This window comes from Chiloscyllium punctatum, chromosome 37 (assembly GCF_047496795.1).
Source record: "Chiloscyllium punctatum isolate Juve2018m chromosome 37, sChiPun1.3, whole genome shotgun sequence".
NCBI classification, from domain to species: domain Eukaryota; kingdom Metazoa; phylum Chordata; class Chondrichthyes; order Orectolobiformes; family Hemiscylliidae; genus Chiloscyllium; species Chiloscyllium punctatum.
This window is the reverse complement of record NC_092775.1, coordinates 18,364,244-18,379,583: the sequence shown is the minus strand read 5'-3', so window position 1 is coordinate 18,379,583 and position 15,340 is coordinate 18,364,244. Positions and strand designations below refer to the sequence as shown.

At 39.9% G+C, this 15,340-nt stretch overlaps 1 protein-coding gene and 1 long non-coding RNA gene across 6 annotated transcripts in view; one reads left to right on the top strand and one right to left on the bottom strand.

Moving 5' to 3' along the window:
• Window positions 1-2,870: 2,870 nt before the first annotated feature.
• Window positions 2,871-7,119, bottom strand: LOC140462903 (uncharacterized). The gene is made up of 2 exons (XR_011954554.1): window positions 6,917-7,119; window positions 2,871-3,075 (listed from the first exon to the last, which is right to left on the bottom strand). It is a non-coding gene; the product is annotated as an uncharacterized lncRNA (long non-coding RNA).
• LOC140462902 (nuclear receptor coactivator 3-like) overlaps window positions 6,603-15,340 on the top strand; it is a 251,449-nt gene continuing 242,711 nt past the window's right edge. For 2 of the 5 annotated variants that reach the window (XM_072556350.1, XM_072556345.1), the window contains exon 1: window positions 6,609-6,704. The gene's annotated coding sequence lies outside the window, so the exon portion shown is untranslated. Of the gene's footprint in view, window positions 6,705-8,964; window positions 9,116-9,224; window positions 9,244-15,340 lie in introns of those variants that run through there. The other 3 variants (XM_072556346.1, XM_072556347.1, XM_072556348.1) reach the window with 3 other exon arrangements.

The window sequence follows — 15,340 nt, the reverse complement described above, 5'->3', positions numbered from 1 at the left end:
TGTGGTGTATATGAATTTCAGTGAGGCGTTAAGTAAGGTTCCCCATGGTGGCTATTTCACAAAATATAGAGGCATGGGATTAAGGGTGATTAGGCAGTTTGGATCAGAAATTTGCTAGCTGAAAGAAGACAGATGGTGGTGGTTGACGGGAGAGGTTCATCCCACAGGTCAGTTACTAGTGGTGTACTGCAAGGATCTGTTTTGGAGCCACTGCTATTTGTCATTGTTATAAATGACCTAGATGAGGGCATAGAAGGATGGGTTAGTGAATTTGCAGATGACACGAAGTTCAGTGGAGTTGTGGATAGTGTGGAAGAATCTTGCAGGTCGCAGATGGGCACAGATAAGCTGCAGAGCTGGGATAAGAGATGGCAAATGGAGTTTAATGCAGAAAAGTGTGAGGTGATTCACTTTGGAAGGAGTAACAGGAGTACATAGTACAGGGCTAACGGTAAGATTCTTGGTAGTGTAAATGAGCAGAGAGATCTTGGTTTCAATGTGCATAGATCCTTGAAAGTTGCCACCCACATTGATAGGGTTATTAAGAAGGCATATGGTGTATAGCCTTGGAGAGACTGAGTTTCAGAACCACAAGGAGAAAGTGAGGACTGCAGATGCTGGAGATCAGAGCTGAAAATGTGTTGCTGGAAAAGCGCACTAGGTCAGGCAGCATCCGAGGAACAGGAGAATCGATGTTTCGGGCATAAGCGTGAAAAAGGGCTTATGCCTGAAACGTCGATTCTCCTGTTCCTTGGATGCTGCCTGACCTGCTGTGCTTTTCCAGCAACACATTTTCAGAACCACAAGGTCATACTACAGCTGTTCAAAACTCTGGGTGGCCACAGTTGGAGTATTGCGTATAGTTCCGGCCGCCAGATATTAGTAAGGATGTGGAAGCTTTGGAAAGGGTGCAGTGGAGATTTACTAGGATGTGCAAAAGAAGCAAGGGTTGTGTGAGGTAAAACAAATTTTCTCATGCTGAATAGTTCAGGTATGGAATGCATTGCCTAAAAGCATGGCGCAGGCAGCTTAAATTGAGATATTCACAGCACAATAGATGATTTTTTGATAGAAATAATGTGCAATGATATGGGGTCAAAGTAGGAGAGTGTCACTCACTAATGAAGCTCATTTGATGAGGCAGTGGACTAAATGACCTCCTGCACCCTAATAATTTGGTAATTCTTAACCTTTAAGTTCTAGATCCCTCCTCCACCTTTCTCTATTAAGAGAAATCCCTTTGACTAGCATAGATTACAAAATGTTTAATGTCTGCTTCTTTACTTCTTTGTTTAATTATCCTGCTGTAAAACACCCTTTAGGTCATATAGAACTTTGCATTGACGTGAACACTATGTCTCTTAGTTCATGGAGTTGATGTTTTGAGAAATGAACAAGAGCTTCAAATCTCTCCTAATGCTAAAACAGTTCAAATTTATCGTGGAACTTGCCGTTGATCTAGGCTGGAGTTGCAAGACGACAAATAGTGCAAGATTATTTCCTTGAAGTTTACTTGTTAATCAAATAATCCCTGACCCCTGCTTCTGTTAATGCATATCTCAAAGTAGATTTGCTGCATCAGAAATGGGTAAAATAAAACAAAAACAAATAACTAGTATGCACAGTTGTTGATATGCTGATGCTATAACTGCACGATAGAACTGTGAAGTGAGAAGTACGGTTTCCAGCTAATGGTGATTGTAAAAAATGCTTAACAATTCATGACTTGGAACATGCAACCCCGTGGAAAGTTTCTTTTAAAAAACAGAGGAACATTATTTTCACGCTGCAGAAAAGAAAAGCTTAAAATCATTATCGATGTGAACTCTTACAGTCGGCGACGAAAGTTCAGTTTTACAGTCCAGCCTCAAATCTTCTCCTCGGAGCATTGTAGAGCTTCCGGTGGTAAAGGAATCTATTCATGGATGCTGAGGTAGCCCATACTGCTCAGCGACCAGGAAACTGCTCTATAATCAGGCCTTTACCTTTTTAAAATCAAAACTTTTCACTTGTGCGGGACGGTTAAAACTGAGGCTCCGTTTTCAATAAAGTTTCTTCCAACCCACAAAACAATGCATCATCTAAACAAAACAAACAATAAGCAAAATTTACGTTTCACTTGCCGAATGATAACTGCACCCCCTTTCTTGCAACCTACCCTCCTACAATCCAAGAGTTTAAGAATCCAAACTTTCCCCTGCAGCCTATGATCTTTCTATTAATATTTTTCATTGTGTATAAACTTAACATATTTATGTTATCTTTCCTCCATATACCGTTCCACGATTTAAAGTAATTTCTTGCTGATGGTGTATAGGAATCCGTAAATCCTCTGCAGTGTGGCTTGTCCCGCCCTAACTTATCTGTATGTTAGTTTAAATATGAATTACTTTTTTTTATTTCCATGCTGGGGAAGACGGATCGCGGGGGAAACCCAAGCTTTTCCACAGGCCTACCAAAAATGCAGACTGGAGGTAAAAGTCCCAGAATGAAAGATACGTAATCAAATAAATGCGTTTGATATTTTAAAAACCGTTCTAATGCAGCAGAGGGCGTGTGTGCGCGCAGTTTCAATCCTGGGTCAATGACCTACTCTCGCCCATTCTTTCACCAGTCAATTTGTGTCACTGGAATTAAAACACTGATCTGTGCAGTTGACACACATTTGTGGACGTACCGCTAACACATCAGTAAATGCTCTGGCCACGGCCTAGACCCCTCCCCAAATGCTACAGACACCACCGCCCAGATTCCTCCAGAGACCAATGCGTATTTTTCTAGACACTGCGTGCACACACAATCATTCTTCCAATTACAGGGTTTAAAATGGACAATAGGAAATCACCACAACAAAATAATTAGTGCAAAAAGCCTCTTAACACCTGTACTTTATTGGCAATTGCAAATAATAGATTCGATGTAGCTTTAGCACCACTTGTAATCTCAAGGTCATTTTTAAAAACACCCACAAAGGGTTAAGCTTCCCGTCCAAGACAAACTTCTGGCATCCTTGCATCAAAAGTAAGCAGCACAAAATGCTGTATCATTTAAACGAATGCTGCTGCAGATCAATGACTGGAAAAGACAAAATATGTGTAACACATTTTCAAGAATTAAAATCCATTTTAATAACGCAATGACAAACTAACCTCTTGAAATTGAGATAAAATAAAGAACCGCGAATGCTGGAAATCAATAAAACCAAAAGAGTCTGAAAAAGGGTCACTGGACCAGAAACGTTAACTCTGCTTCTCTCCACTGATAGGAAGTTTCTCTAGCAATTTCCATTTCTGCACTAGAAATTTAGACTTGGTTGTACAGAATATTGGTAAGGCCACTTTTTGAATGCGGTGTATAATTCTGGTTGCCCTTCTATCGGAATGATGTTGTTAAACTTTGAGGTGTAGGAAAGATTTACAAGGATGTTGTCGGGACTGGAGGGTTTGAGCTGTAGGGAGAGGCTGAATAGCCTCGGACTTTTATCTCTGGAGAGGTGACCTTATACAGGTTTATATAATCATGAGGCATGGTTTGGAATGGAACGAGGGCAGATTGGGATGTCTGGTCGGTGTGGATGAGTTGTACCTAAGGGTATGTTTCATGCTGTATGATTCTCTGCCTCTGCTAATATGTGTTAAGTATGCAATGTCACTCAGATCTGAATTACTCAGATGGCTTGGATTTAAAGTAGTGCCAACCATTTAGCATTTGAAAATCCTTACAAGGCAAGTGGGAACAGTTCTGTGAAAACTAGGTTAAAGCTGAAAATATGCCTGCTCGCATTCCAAAATCACTACCTGAAAGGGAGGCGAAATTGAGGTAGAGTAATCAAAGATGCAGTTGCAGTTCAGAATGAGAGAACAGAGAACGAAGTGAGAAAAAAGGGACAGTAGAACTCTTAGGAAAATAGAGATGTCTATACCTGTTCTAAATTAGTGCCTGATTTAATAAGACCTGTTTCCATCAAATTAAACCAAATTATGTAGGTCTGGTGGCTTGGTGGGTAGCATCCCTGTCTCTAAGGAAGAAGTTTCATGTTTGTGCACTATCCACGAATTGTGGCTCAGGATCTCGTGTTCATCATGTGGCCAAGGTGGGTGAGAAGCAACTTGCAAAGCAGTCTAATGCATTGTTTCTTTACTCAGAGTAGTAAAGGCATGGAATGCACTGCCTGCAACAGGAGTAGAGTCATCAACTTTTAGAATATTTAAATGGTCATTGGATAAGCGTATAGATAAGAATGGAATAGTGTAGTTAGATGGGCTTCAGATTGTTTCACAGGTCAGCGCAACAAAGGCTGAAGGGCCTGTATTGCGCTGTAATATTCTATATCCATGGCAGGTGGTAAGAGCATAAAAGGTTCCTGGTCAGCCACGTGATGGAAAGAACAGTGCAACTTCTTCAATCACTAGCCATAGTTCCAGACTGCAGCGTGAATGCAAAAATGCATGCTGTCAAACCAACTGAGATTCTGGGTGAATGATAACACACCATCCCATTTTCATGGTCGGTGGATACAGACATTAAATAAATGTTTAAACTAGTTGAGACTTTGTTTCATCTCACAAAATTTGACACTGGTGGCCTTCATTTTTCCTGGTGAATCTTAATTGTACTGTAATTCCATAGGACTACTGCTCATTATACTTCAGTCTACAACTTCAATTATGCTAGTTTGCAACCTTCTTGCCACATTAGAAGTGAACCATCTGACATTTGTAGTATCAGCTCACCAACACAAATGTATGCTGCACATTTAATAATTGCATTTCTGTTACCATGGTGACATCAAAGAACAGCTGGTGCTCCCATCAAGGTGATCTCTGTCTCAGATAGAGGGTTCTTTGATTTGGTATTACACACAAATTTAAGTTTAAGCTTCAGATGTTAGGTTGGTAAAGTTTCGACTTCTGAGAAATACTCCAGTTAGTTTTGAGAAGTTAAGAGATCCTGGTGACTTACATATTCTTTGTATCAAAGACTTTAGAGGTTCAGATTTATATTTGTAGGATGCTTCATCAATATGGTTAGTATATGAAGTGGGATTTACTGGGTTTGTGCATTTTCCTAATTAATTCCTAAGGTGTTTTTTTTTTGTTAATACCAAAAGTTATTGATATGGTAAATACAAAAATTATTACAGATGTTATTTAATCCACAATCCATCTAAAAAGGACAAGCAATACCAGCACGTTATGTTATAGATTGAACATCAAGTCCTGAATATTAGCAGAATCAACAATAATTCACAACCATCTATTCAAAACCATAAAATATGGTATTGGAATCGACTTTCTAAATGATTTGTAGAAATATCATTTAGTGCTGAATTATGACAATATTGAATCATCTCACTAATTTATAGTAATCTTTATTTGAAACTAATTTCTAAATCAGTGTTTTCTAGTCTTACAATTTTGTTTTCTTTATGTCAGACAACATTCCATTATAAAGCAATGTTAGAAAATCAGTATGAAGGTTCTGATAATTACATATTGTCATTGTCTAGCTTCTCAAAGGATGGCCTATATCCATGCCTATACTATCAACAAACTTACTATTTTGGAGAAAGTGAGGACTGCAGATGCTGGAGAACCAAAGTAAAAAAACAAACGTGGTGCTGGAAAAGTACAACAGGTCATGCAGCATCCCAAGTGGCAGCAGAGTTGATGTTTTGGGCATAAGCCCTTCATCAGGAATTGCTATTTTGTATACAAGATGACCTGAGTATGAACAGTATCCCTGAATTTGTGTCTTGTAGAATTGATGCCACAGCTGTATGTATAAAGATTGTGTATTTATTCCCTTTATATAATTCTGCAGATAACATATGAGATTATCATGATTCTGTAAATCATTATTTCTTGGTTAATTTACATTGTGTATGTAGAGTAAGATACACAATGTTCAATGTTCTTTTTGTACAAAACACCTAATATTGAATGCTGAATGTAGCAGTGAGCAGCAACAGCCAGAATACCAACCATCATTAAATTGAATTTCTAGCATACCTATTGTTATTGTCCTACCTCCATGTACAGAATATATTATATGTTGAATAATTTCCATTGAAATTACTCAGTTCATTTCAATAAATCTATTGCACAAATGAGAGGGAAGAAATTTGAGATATGGGGACAGACAGAAAAAGCAGTATGTGATTTAAACATGAATCTACAGTTGTGGCAGATTCAAATGTTACCTCATAAGCAATTTTTAATTGAACACACTGCACACTTTTCTATAGTTGTGCAATGTAGAACTATTAAAGTATAATGAACTTTGCGATGGAAGGTGTATACAAAATAAACATACCTGGCCTTGTCTTTATACAATGGTTAACGGTTGGTAATTTTAAATATTTATTGCAGATGTGCAGTTTTAATTTTTTCCTGCAGGGAGATGCAGCAGACATTGCAACCGACCAAAATTCTTCCTCTGTTGGTCATCCGACTTTCCCTCACTACCACCAAACTACTGGAGACCACCTGCGCACCTGATGCGTCTCGGGTCGGCGGACTACAACCCCCAGGAGACACCGCGGCGGGGCCCCCGGCGAGCATGCGCAGTGAGGGGTCCCACCCTCCCTGGGAGTGTTCGAGATTTAAATAAACAAGGAGCAACATGGCGGCGCTTTTCCTCGGCTTATTTAGAGAAACGAAGGTCAGGATACTGGAATGTTCCTCCGAGTAACAGGCAGCGCGGTAAGTTGGTGCTGGGGCGTTTAGGTGAGGAGGAAGCGATTGTTTGGTTTCGTGGGTTTAAAATTTTTTTTTATGTGAAAAAATAATTTTTCCACATCCCCCTCTCTTCATTCCCTTTGTGGAGAATCCTCTTCCCTCCCCCTATCCCCCGCCCTAGGGCCCGCCTTCAGCTCCGTCCCGGACTGAAGTTCACCTGAGAGCCTCAAACTAACCTGTCAATTTGGAGAAGGTTGCGGCGCGCATTCCCTTTGCCCCGAGCTTCGTGAATGTGGGGCCATGTCGCCTCAGCTCTTTTCCTTCTTTTCCCCCCACCACCACCATCCAGAGCGCGCGCGCGCGCACACACGCACGGGGGTGGGGTGGGGGGGAACAATCTTGTTTCGGGACAACTTAATGACTGAGGCCGAACTTAGGAGCTTCGGGCCCGCCCCCGTCTCGCAGCCATTGGCCCCCTCCGCCTCCCCGGTGCGCCCTCCCATGGGCCGAGACCCCTGTCAATCAACCTGTCGCTATAGCATCTCGAGCCTTGTCAATGTTAGTTTGGGCTGGAGGTGGGGTGGTGCGGGGGCTGGTTTTGTGTGTGTTACAGTAGCAAAGAAATGATTTATTCAAATCATAGGGTCACTTTTCTTTCGAAATGGTATTTAGTGATTTTTTTTTTCGTTCCCAACGGCTTGTCCATTCTGTCAGTCCTTCTCTGCATGCCTATGGTGTGCACTGAAATAAATGGTGGGGGTGGGGAGGAGTGCTGGAATTACTTCTCCATTAAATGTTTCACCATGAATTGAAACCCATTTCTGAATATATTAGCATGCCCGCGGTCTTATTGTTTAGGTTTTTTTGGTCACGATCGTGGTTCTGTGAGCGGCTAAGGACAGCTGTATTCTTGTCTTCATTTTCGTAGCATGTTCACTGCCAGTTTTTGTGGCTGTCCAATGCGCATTTAAAGTCCTATGTTAGCATAATCTATAGATGCGTGTTTTAAAGCTTTCATCTGCATTATTCCCTTTATGTCATAAATATGACTCGTTGGGTGCGATTCTAGTCGCTTACCATCTTTATGCTAGAAATGATTATGCTTCAGGAGAGCTAGGAGAACGACCGTAAATAAGGAAGGGGTGGTATTGGTTTTTGAAGGTAAAACTGTCCACATTTGCCCCTGTGTTTTTAGTAATTAGGCTTGTTCGATAGCGATTCGGGGCATTCATTCAATCCTAATCGTGATACTGTAAATGCTAACTATCCGTTATCTCGTGTCCTACCTGAGATCAGGAATTGAACGTTAGGTGTTCCTAATCAATACAGTATAGCTGTCTTACCCACTGCAGAAAAAAGAAAATAGACGAGACGATAAATACATTTCCGCCAATGGAGCACATTGTTCTGGGGCATAGGTTTTCAAATTAGCCTCCAGTATCTGAGGGATCCCAGGAAATCTCCAAGGTCATCCAATTTATGTATTTCACTTTGTTAGCCTGACACTTCTATTTAACACTTAACTGTTTAGTGTTTTCCTTCGGGTAACTGACCGTGGCTTTAAGATATGTATGTCAACGTTTATTCGTGTGGTCTTCTACGCAGAAAAGTTTGAAGATCAGGGTTAAGAGATGAAATATTTTGTACCAGCCTAAGTGTATCCAAAATATAGTTGTCGTCATTTAAGGTTCGCTCAAATATTTTATTTTCTATACTTTGGAATTTTTATCGAGTGTAAACTGGTGAAAAATAAGTAAATTAATTTCTCTACCGCTGCAGTCGAATTGAACTTGCTGACAGAAAAAAATGCACATGGTGCACGTATGCTTAAAACATATGCAATATAACTTGACCGCTATTTTTAGAAAATTTGCTCAGAAGGTCGCGAGTATGTATTATGTTGTTTGTACCTATGAATTAATTGCGTTGTTTGTTTATTGGCTTCGGTTGTAATTTCTAGCGGCTGTCGATTTATAGATACTATGGTATTTAAGTATGTTTTAAATCAGTGATTATACCTGCAGCTTGTACGTTAGAAGAGCGCAACGTTGTTTGTTGAGCAGGATAATTCAACGTGACAGTTCCTTGATAGCTTGCTTCTAATTGTAGATGTGCAAGCAGCGGTAGGATAGGTTCCTGAGTTGTCATCGGGTCTGGTGACAGCGTGCAGAGGGGCTTCTGCTATTGGCTTGTTTGCTGATAGCATTCGTAAGCCGCTATCATTGGTGTGTCTGTTGAGACCCTGTTGATAGACAGCCGCTAACGTACTGGTGGGTCTGACATCTACATCTTGTTTGGATGCCATTATTGGCAGGCCTGTTAGAGCCTGAAGCTACTTTCCAGAGAATATTAAGCTAAATGGTGTGTTCAGTATTTCTGTGAACAATGCCTGTTTAAGATCTTCTCCCTGGTTTGGTCATTTTTTTTAAAGAAAGGTATTGAACTATTTTACACTTGGGGTCAAAAGCCTTTTTAGATGACGATGTGATTCGTGATGTCGTTCACGTGAACCAGTGCAATTTTTCTTACTGTTTTCTTAACACTGAGAACAGGACAAAAAGAGGTAGGCAGGATAATGCTTGTTGACATATTTAGATGAATACCCGATTAGATTTGATAGACTTAATGGAGATGCGTGAGAAGTATGTTTGTTTGTTGAGGAGTACCGAAATTTCGAATGCAATCTTTTAACCTGTCCTTAATTAGAACCATGCTTTTTTTTCTGGCAGGGCACTTGCTGACTTTTCCAAAGCTGACATTAAAAAAAAATGAATTGCTGTAACATTTTTAACACTAGCGGCGGGTGGAACAATCGTTTCCAAGTCAAGTGTTAGTTGTACATCTATTAAATGTCTGAACCAAACTATTAAACAATTTTATTACAATTTTGATACTTCCTAGGCTGGTACTGCAAATTGTCAGGGTGTGTTTCTTTTTAATGGTGGCTGCTAAAACACTTTGAATGGAAAGAGCTCTGTCTGCAGCCGTCATAGTTCTGTTTTACTTCGGAACAGTTTTACCTATGTTTGGTTAAGGAAATAGTGATCAATTTTCCTATCCGTTCAGATTGTGTTGAAGACTCCGGGTCAAACCTCCAACTGACTACAACTTACATACGGTTGTTACGTCAGTCTGAAACAGCCAAGGATGTCGTTATAGCAACACCACTAGATGACCTCGCGTAGTGTTTAGTTTGACTGCAGTTACTATCAGAAGCAGTTAGGCAGAGCTAGCTGGGTTACTGTACTGTATCTACAGCCACGTGGGTGCTCGAATTTTTTTCTGATAGGCTGTGTCCTGTTTTTGTAAATTTGTTCAAGTGTTCTATTTATAAGAGAGGATGATCACATCGATGAATATTGGCGGCGTCTTGTGGCTTGGTTTCAGAGCGCAGTTTGCAAAATAAGAATGTAGCATTAACCGGCATTTTTTTTATCAGAATATTTTCATTGCTTCATTATATCTATTTTAAAGTTTAAAAAAAAATCATGGCACCTACGTCTGAATTACTAAGACATAATACTTGTCGTCTGACTTACTGAATATTGCTTTTATTTTCCATATACACTTTGTAGTGTCCATGTCGAGACTAGTTTAATTTTATTTCAAGACAGTCAGATTCTAGTTTTGAATGTTGTGAAATCTATATTTAGTATATATTAATATCAATATTGATATTTCACTATTTAAAATAAGTGGCTTTATAAATTAAGTAAACAACTGTTGATTTATTTTTGTATCTTTTTCATCCTGGCCCCCATTTTGTCAAGTTCCTTTCTCCTATTTCCTCCTTTTGGGTTGCTTAACATTTTATGCACTATACCTGACATTTAAAGTAATCTAAGTGGTTGACTTAATATGTCCACTGTAACAGTCTTGTTGGATTTCTGCAGTGGGCGACAGATGACACAGTAAGAAAATTATTTCACTGAACTGCTTGCTTGTATTGCTATTTATAGTAAAATTATTTGAAGAGAAGGAGAAAAGTATATATGATCACCTACATTTGTTTGCACGTTGCTCACCATTTTGCAACATGAGGATAGTAGGATTTTAAAATAAATACATATATTCTGTGCATCATTAGGTTAAGCAATATTGTATTTTATGGACTAAAGTAAAACCAAAAGAACTGTAGATGCTGTAAATCAAAACAAAAGAGGTTGCTGGAAAAGCTCAGAACTGATGGTAGCTAGAAAAATAGCAGGGACCATTGTCTCTGGGACAGTCTGGTCCACTCTTTAGATTAGATTACATTAAGTGTGGAACAGGCCCTTTGGCCCAACAAGTCCACACTGAAGCGTAACCCACCCATACCCCTACATTTACCCCTTACCTAACAGTACAGGCAATTTAGCATGGCTAATTCACCTGACCTGCACATCTTTTGGACTGTGGGAGGAAACCGGAGCACCCGGAAGAAACTTGCGCAGACACAGGGAGAACATGCAAACTCCACACAGTCAATTGCCTGAGGCGGGAATTGAACCCGGGTCTCTGGCGCTCTGAGGTAGCAGTGCTAACCAATGTGCCACCGTGCGGCCCACTCCCAACACTGCTAGCCCTCTGCCCCACGGCACCTTCCCCTGGCTCCCTCAATATATCCACTGGCACAAACATACCTTCCAGATGAAGCAGCACTTTTTACCTGCACTTCTCACAATCTATTGTATTCGCTGCTCAAATGTTTCCCCTACATTGGGGAATTGGGTGACCGCTTTGCAGAACACCTACATTCTGCCAGCAAAAAGACCCCGAGCTTCCAGTTGTCTGCCACATGAACATACTGCCCTGTTCCCTGGCCAGGCTTTCTCAGGCTTGCTGCAGTGCTCCAGTGAAGCTCCGTGTAAGCAAGAACACCTAATTTTCTGCTTGCAGACCTTGCAGCCCTCTGAACTCAATAGAGTTCAATAATTTTAGGGCTTGAACTCCCCTATGTCCTAGCCCCCTACCACGAACACAAGGTCTTATTATTACACAGTCTGTTGTTGCACACTACCTATCATTAGCCACTAACAGTCTCCATTAATACTATTCGCCCTTCTAGCGATATCGTTATTGACTCCTTTTCTGTCCAATTGTTCTTCTCTCTTTGGGCTCTATCCTTCCCTATAGTTTACTCCTTACCCCCTTCCTCCACCTTTTTATCTTCTGCATATAAACTAATATTTTCCTAGCTGCCATCGATTCTGAGGAAGGGTTGCCGGATCCAAAATGTTAATTTTGATTTCTCTTCACAGATGCTGCCAGACCTGTTGAGCTTTTCCAGCAACTTGTTTTTGTAATTTCATGGAGCTGCTATGCTTTGGTTCTTTGGTCCTGTGAATATGGTAAAATAGTATTCAGGATACTGGTTTATAACCTGAATTGACCAGTTCACTTTTTTGAAATAACCAGTTTTGTTGGTTCCTGAATACTTAGAATCTCAAAATTGAACATGTCATTTGGCCTACTATACTTGTGCTGGCTCTTTGAAAGAACTATTTGACTAATGTACAATATTTCATTTCTTCATATATCCAGTTTTCTTTTGAAAGCTACTGTTGAAACTGCTTCCACAACCCGATTAGACAACGCATTCCAGATCTTAACATTGAGGTACATTACACTACAAGTAATTTGCTTTATCTTGGCTGTCCTCCCTCTCCAAATTGATTAGCAGCTTCTCTTGAAGGCCTTTTTTTTTGCAGATGGGAACACTTGTCACAAATCATAATAAATGTACAATTTTCAATGGAAAAGCACAGTTCTTAAATGACAAATGTAATAGCAATTTAAACTGAATCTCTGATTCAGGAATGATGTGGCTTAACGAGTAGCTTTTTAGTGAATCCAATTAGTTTAAATTACTTTGAATGAAAGCTACATTCAGTACCTAGGTATAGTTCTTGCATCCTGTTTTCATGCATTAATTTGAATCCTCCTCCTCCCAACCCCAAACTTCATGCCTTCCTGGCTGAACGTGCAGGGAGGTGCCCAAAGGCTGCAGCCAATATTGCTTCTAGCCTGATTAGTTGCAGGAGTTTGGGTTACTGCTGTCTTTTATTTTCCCCAGTCAAAATACAAAGTTACACAAATCTATTAGATTATTGAACATCTTATATCCTCAGTTTAAGATGCAAGCTATTATAACAAGAGGTCAGTTTGCAGTATCCACACCGGTTTATTTCCAATCATTTTTCACTCTGCAGCAATTTGACAGCAATACAGAAATTTGATAAATCAAATTTGATATTCTGGTTGGTCAGAACTCTTGTAAATTGTTATGCAATGGGAACTGAATTTGTTTGTCAAAGTCCTGGAAACAAATCATAGAATCATTGCTATGTCTTAGATGAGGTACTGAGATGCATGCTGATGTTGAATATACTTAGTTATTTTGTCAGTATTTGAGCTTTGCATAGGCCATTGTAGGTCTTGTTGAACAAATATTTAATCTGCTTAGCTGTGTAAATAGCTGACAGTGTAAAGAAAACTGCATGGAAAAGTGCTATCTCAGCAAAATTGGGGTAGGATTGTTATAGGATTGATATGCATTTTAAAAATTGTAAGCGTCGTCCACATCTGCAAAATGTACTAAATGATTTAAGTTACCATTAGCCAAATGCCTAAATACAATTTGTTTAATTTCTCTCTGCCCTTTCTTCTTCTTTTGCTGTTGCTGCTGCCTCCTCCTGCTCCTCCTTCTCAAACCACCCCCACCTCACCCCCCCACCAAAAAAATACCGTCACCGTCACCATCACCGTCACCTAAGTAAGGTTCACAAATGTTTTTGGACTTTGTGAATCTGAAGTCATACTTGCATAATAGGATTTATCTAATTGGAATAAAACAGGAAAATATTTTTAATGTTGGATTAGATGTCCATTTTGGGTAACTGTCAATTTACCTGGCACAAGTTAATTTTAGTTGTGGAGGTAATTGGTTGGTAATGAACATTTTCCATTACATCTGAAATTCATCAGCTCAATATAACAGAGATTAAATGTTTGGTAAAAGGCCCCAATGATCCATCATCAAAGCATTATGGGAACTTACTTTCTCCTATCTACCATTCAACAAAAAAAACGGAATCATTGTAATATTTCAGCTTTTCTTGAATATACTTCCTGACTTGTACTTAGAAGCACTTTTTTCTCCGTTCTGTGACAAATTTATTATCCACATTGTTGACTTGTGTATAGTTTATATTCTGAGCTTCTCTGCCTGAAGGTAGATCCATGCACACCATGACTTCCACCACAAGTGATGCTGGCAAGGCTGCATTTAATCACTTCTATCTAGCTGTCCTGAGGACACGTTGGTTGCCTTGCATTGTTGGAGTCCTCCCAGTAATGGTTCTTCGACAGTGGTATTGAGTGTCAAATTTCAGGACATTTATGCAACACCAGTGAAAGGGTGATTTTTCCATGCTGTACATCTCTGACTCTGTCTGATTTGGGATGATTGTGCAACTTGAAGCGAAGCTTGGAGGTGTATTTTCTATGAAACTATTGGCCTAGTTTACCTGAGATTGCAGGGGAAAGGCATGCTGTGGAAGTAGCCTAAAGAGTTGCTGCAGTGCATTTTGTTGTTTTTTGTCACCGATTTGCAACATGTTTTATAATGGATAAAGTGGATATTGAGATCAATCAAACAAACTGCTTTGTCCTGATTGGCTTTTGAGTCTTGTAGTTGTACTCATTTATGTGAATTACTAGTCAGAGATATACAGCATGGAAGCAGACCTTTTGGTCCGACCAGTCCATATCCTAAGTTAATCTAGTCCCATTTGCAAGCATTTGATCCATCTCCTTTTCTAAACCCTTCCTATTCGTTTACCTATCCAGATGTCTTTCAAATGTTGCAATTGTACCAGCTTCTACCACTTCCTCTGGGAGCTCATTCCATATACTCATCACCCTCTGCATGAAACAGTTGCCCCTTAGGTCCCTTTTTAAATCTTTCCCCTCTCACCTTAAACTTAAGGCTTTTAGTTTTGGACACTCCACCTCAAAGACCTTGTCTACTTAGCCTATCCGTGTGCTTCATGATTTTACAAACCTCTATAACGTCACCCCTCCAAAGCTCCAGGGAGAAAATACCAATCTATTCACTCTCTTCCTTATGCTCAAACCCTCCAACTCTGGCAATATCCTTGTAAATCTCTTCTGAACCCTTTCAAGTTACCCTTCCTATAGCAGGGAGACCAGAATTGCCTGCATTATTCCAATAGTGGTCTAACCAATGTCCTGCACAGCTGCAACATGACCTCTCGATTCCTATATCAATGCATTGACCAATAAAGGCATGCATACTAAATCAGGTATCACTATTCTATCTACCTGCAACTCCACTTTTAAGGAATTATGAACCTATACTCCAAGGACCCTTTATTCAGCAACACTCCCCAGGACCTTACCATTAAGTGTAGAAGTCCCGTTCGTTCTTGCTTTTCCAAAATGCAGCACCTTGCATTTATCTAAACTAAACTCCATCTGCCATTCCTTGATTTATTGGTCCAGCTAATCCAGAATCCACTGTACTCTGCGGTAATCTTTGCTGTCCATTGCACCTCCAATTTTGGTGTCATCTGCAAACTTACTAACTATACCTCTTATGCTCACATCCAAATCATTTATATAAATGATGAAAAGTAGTGGACCCAGCACAGATCCTT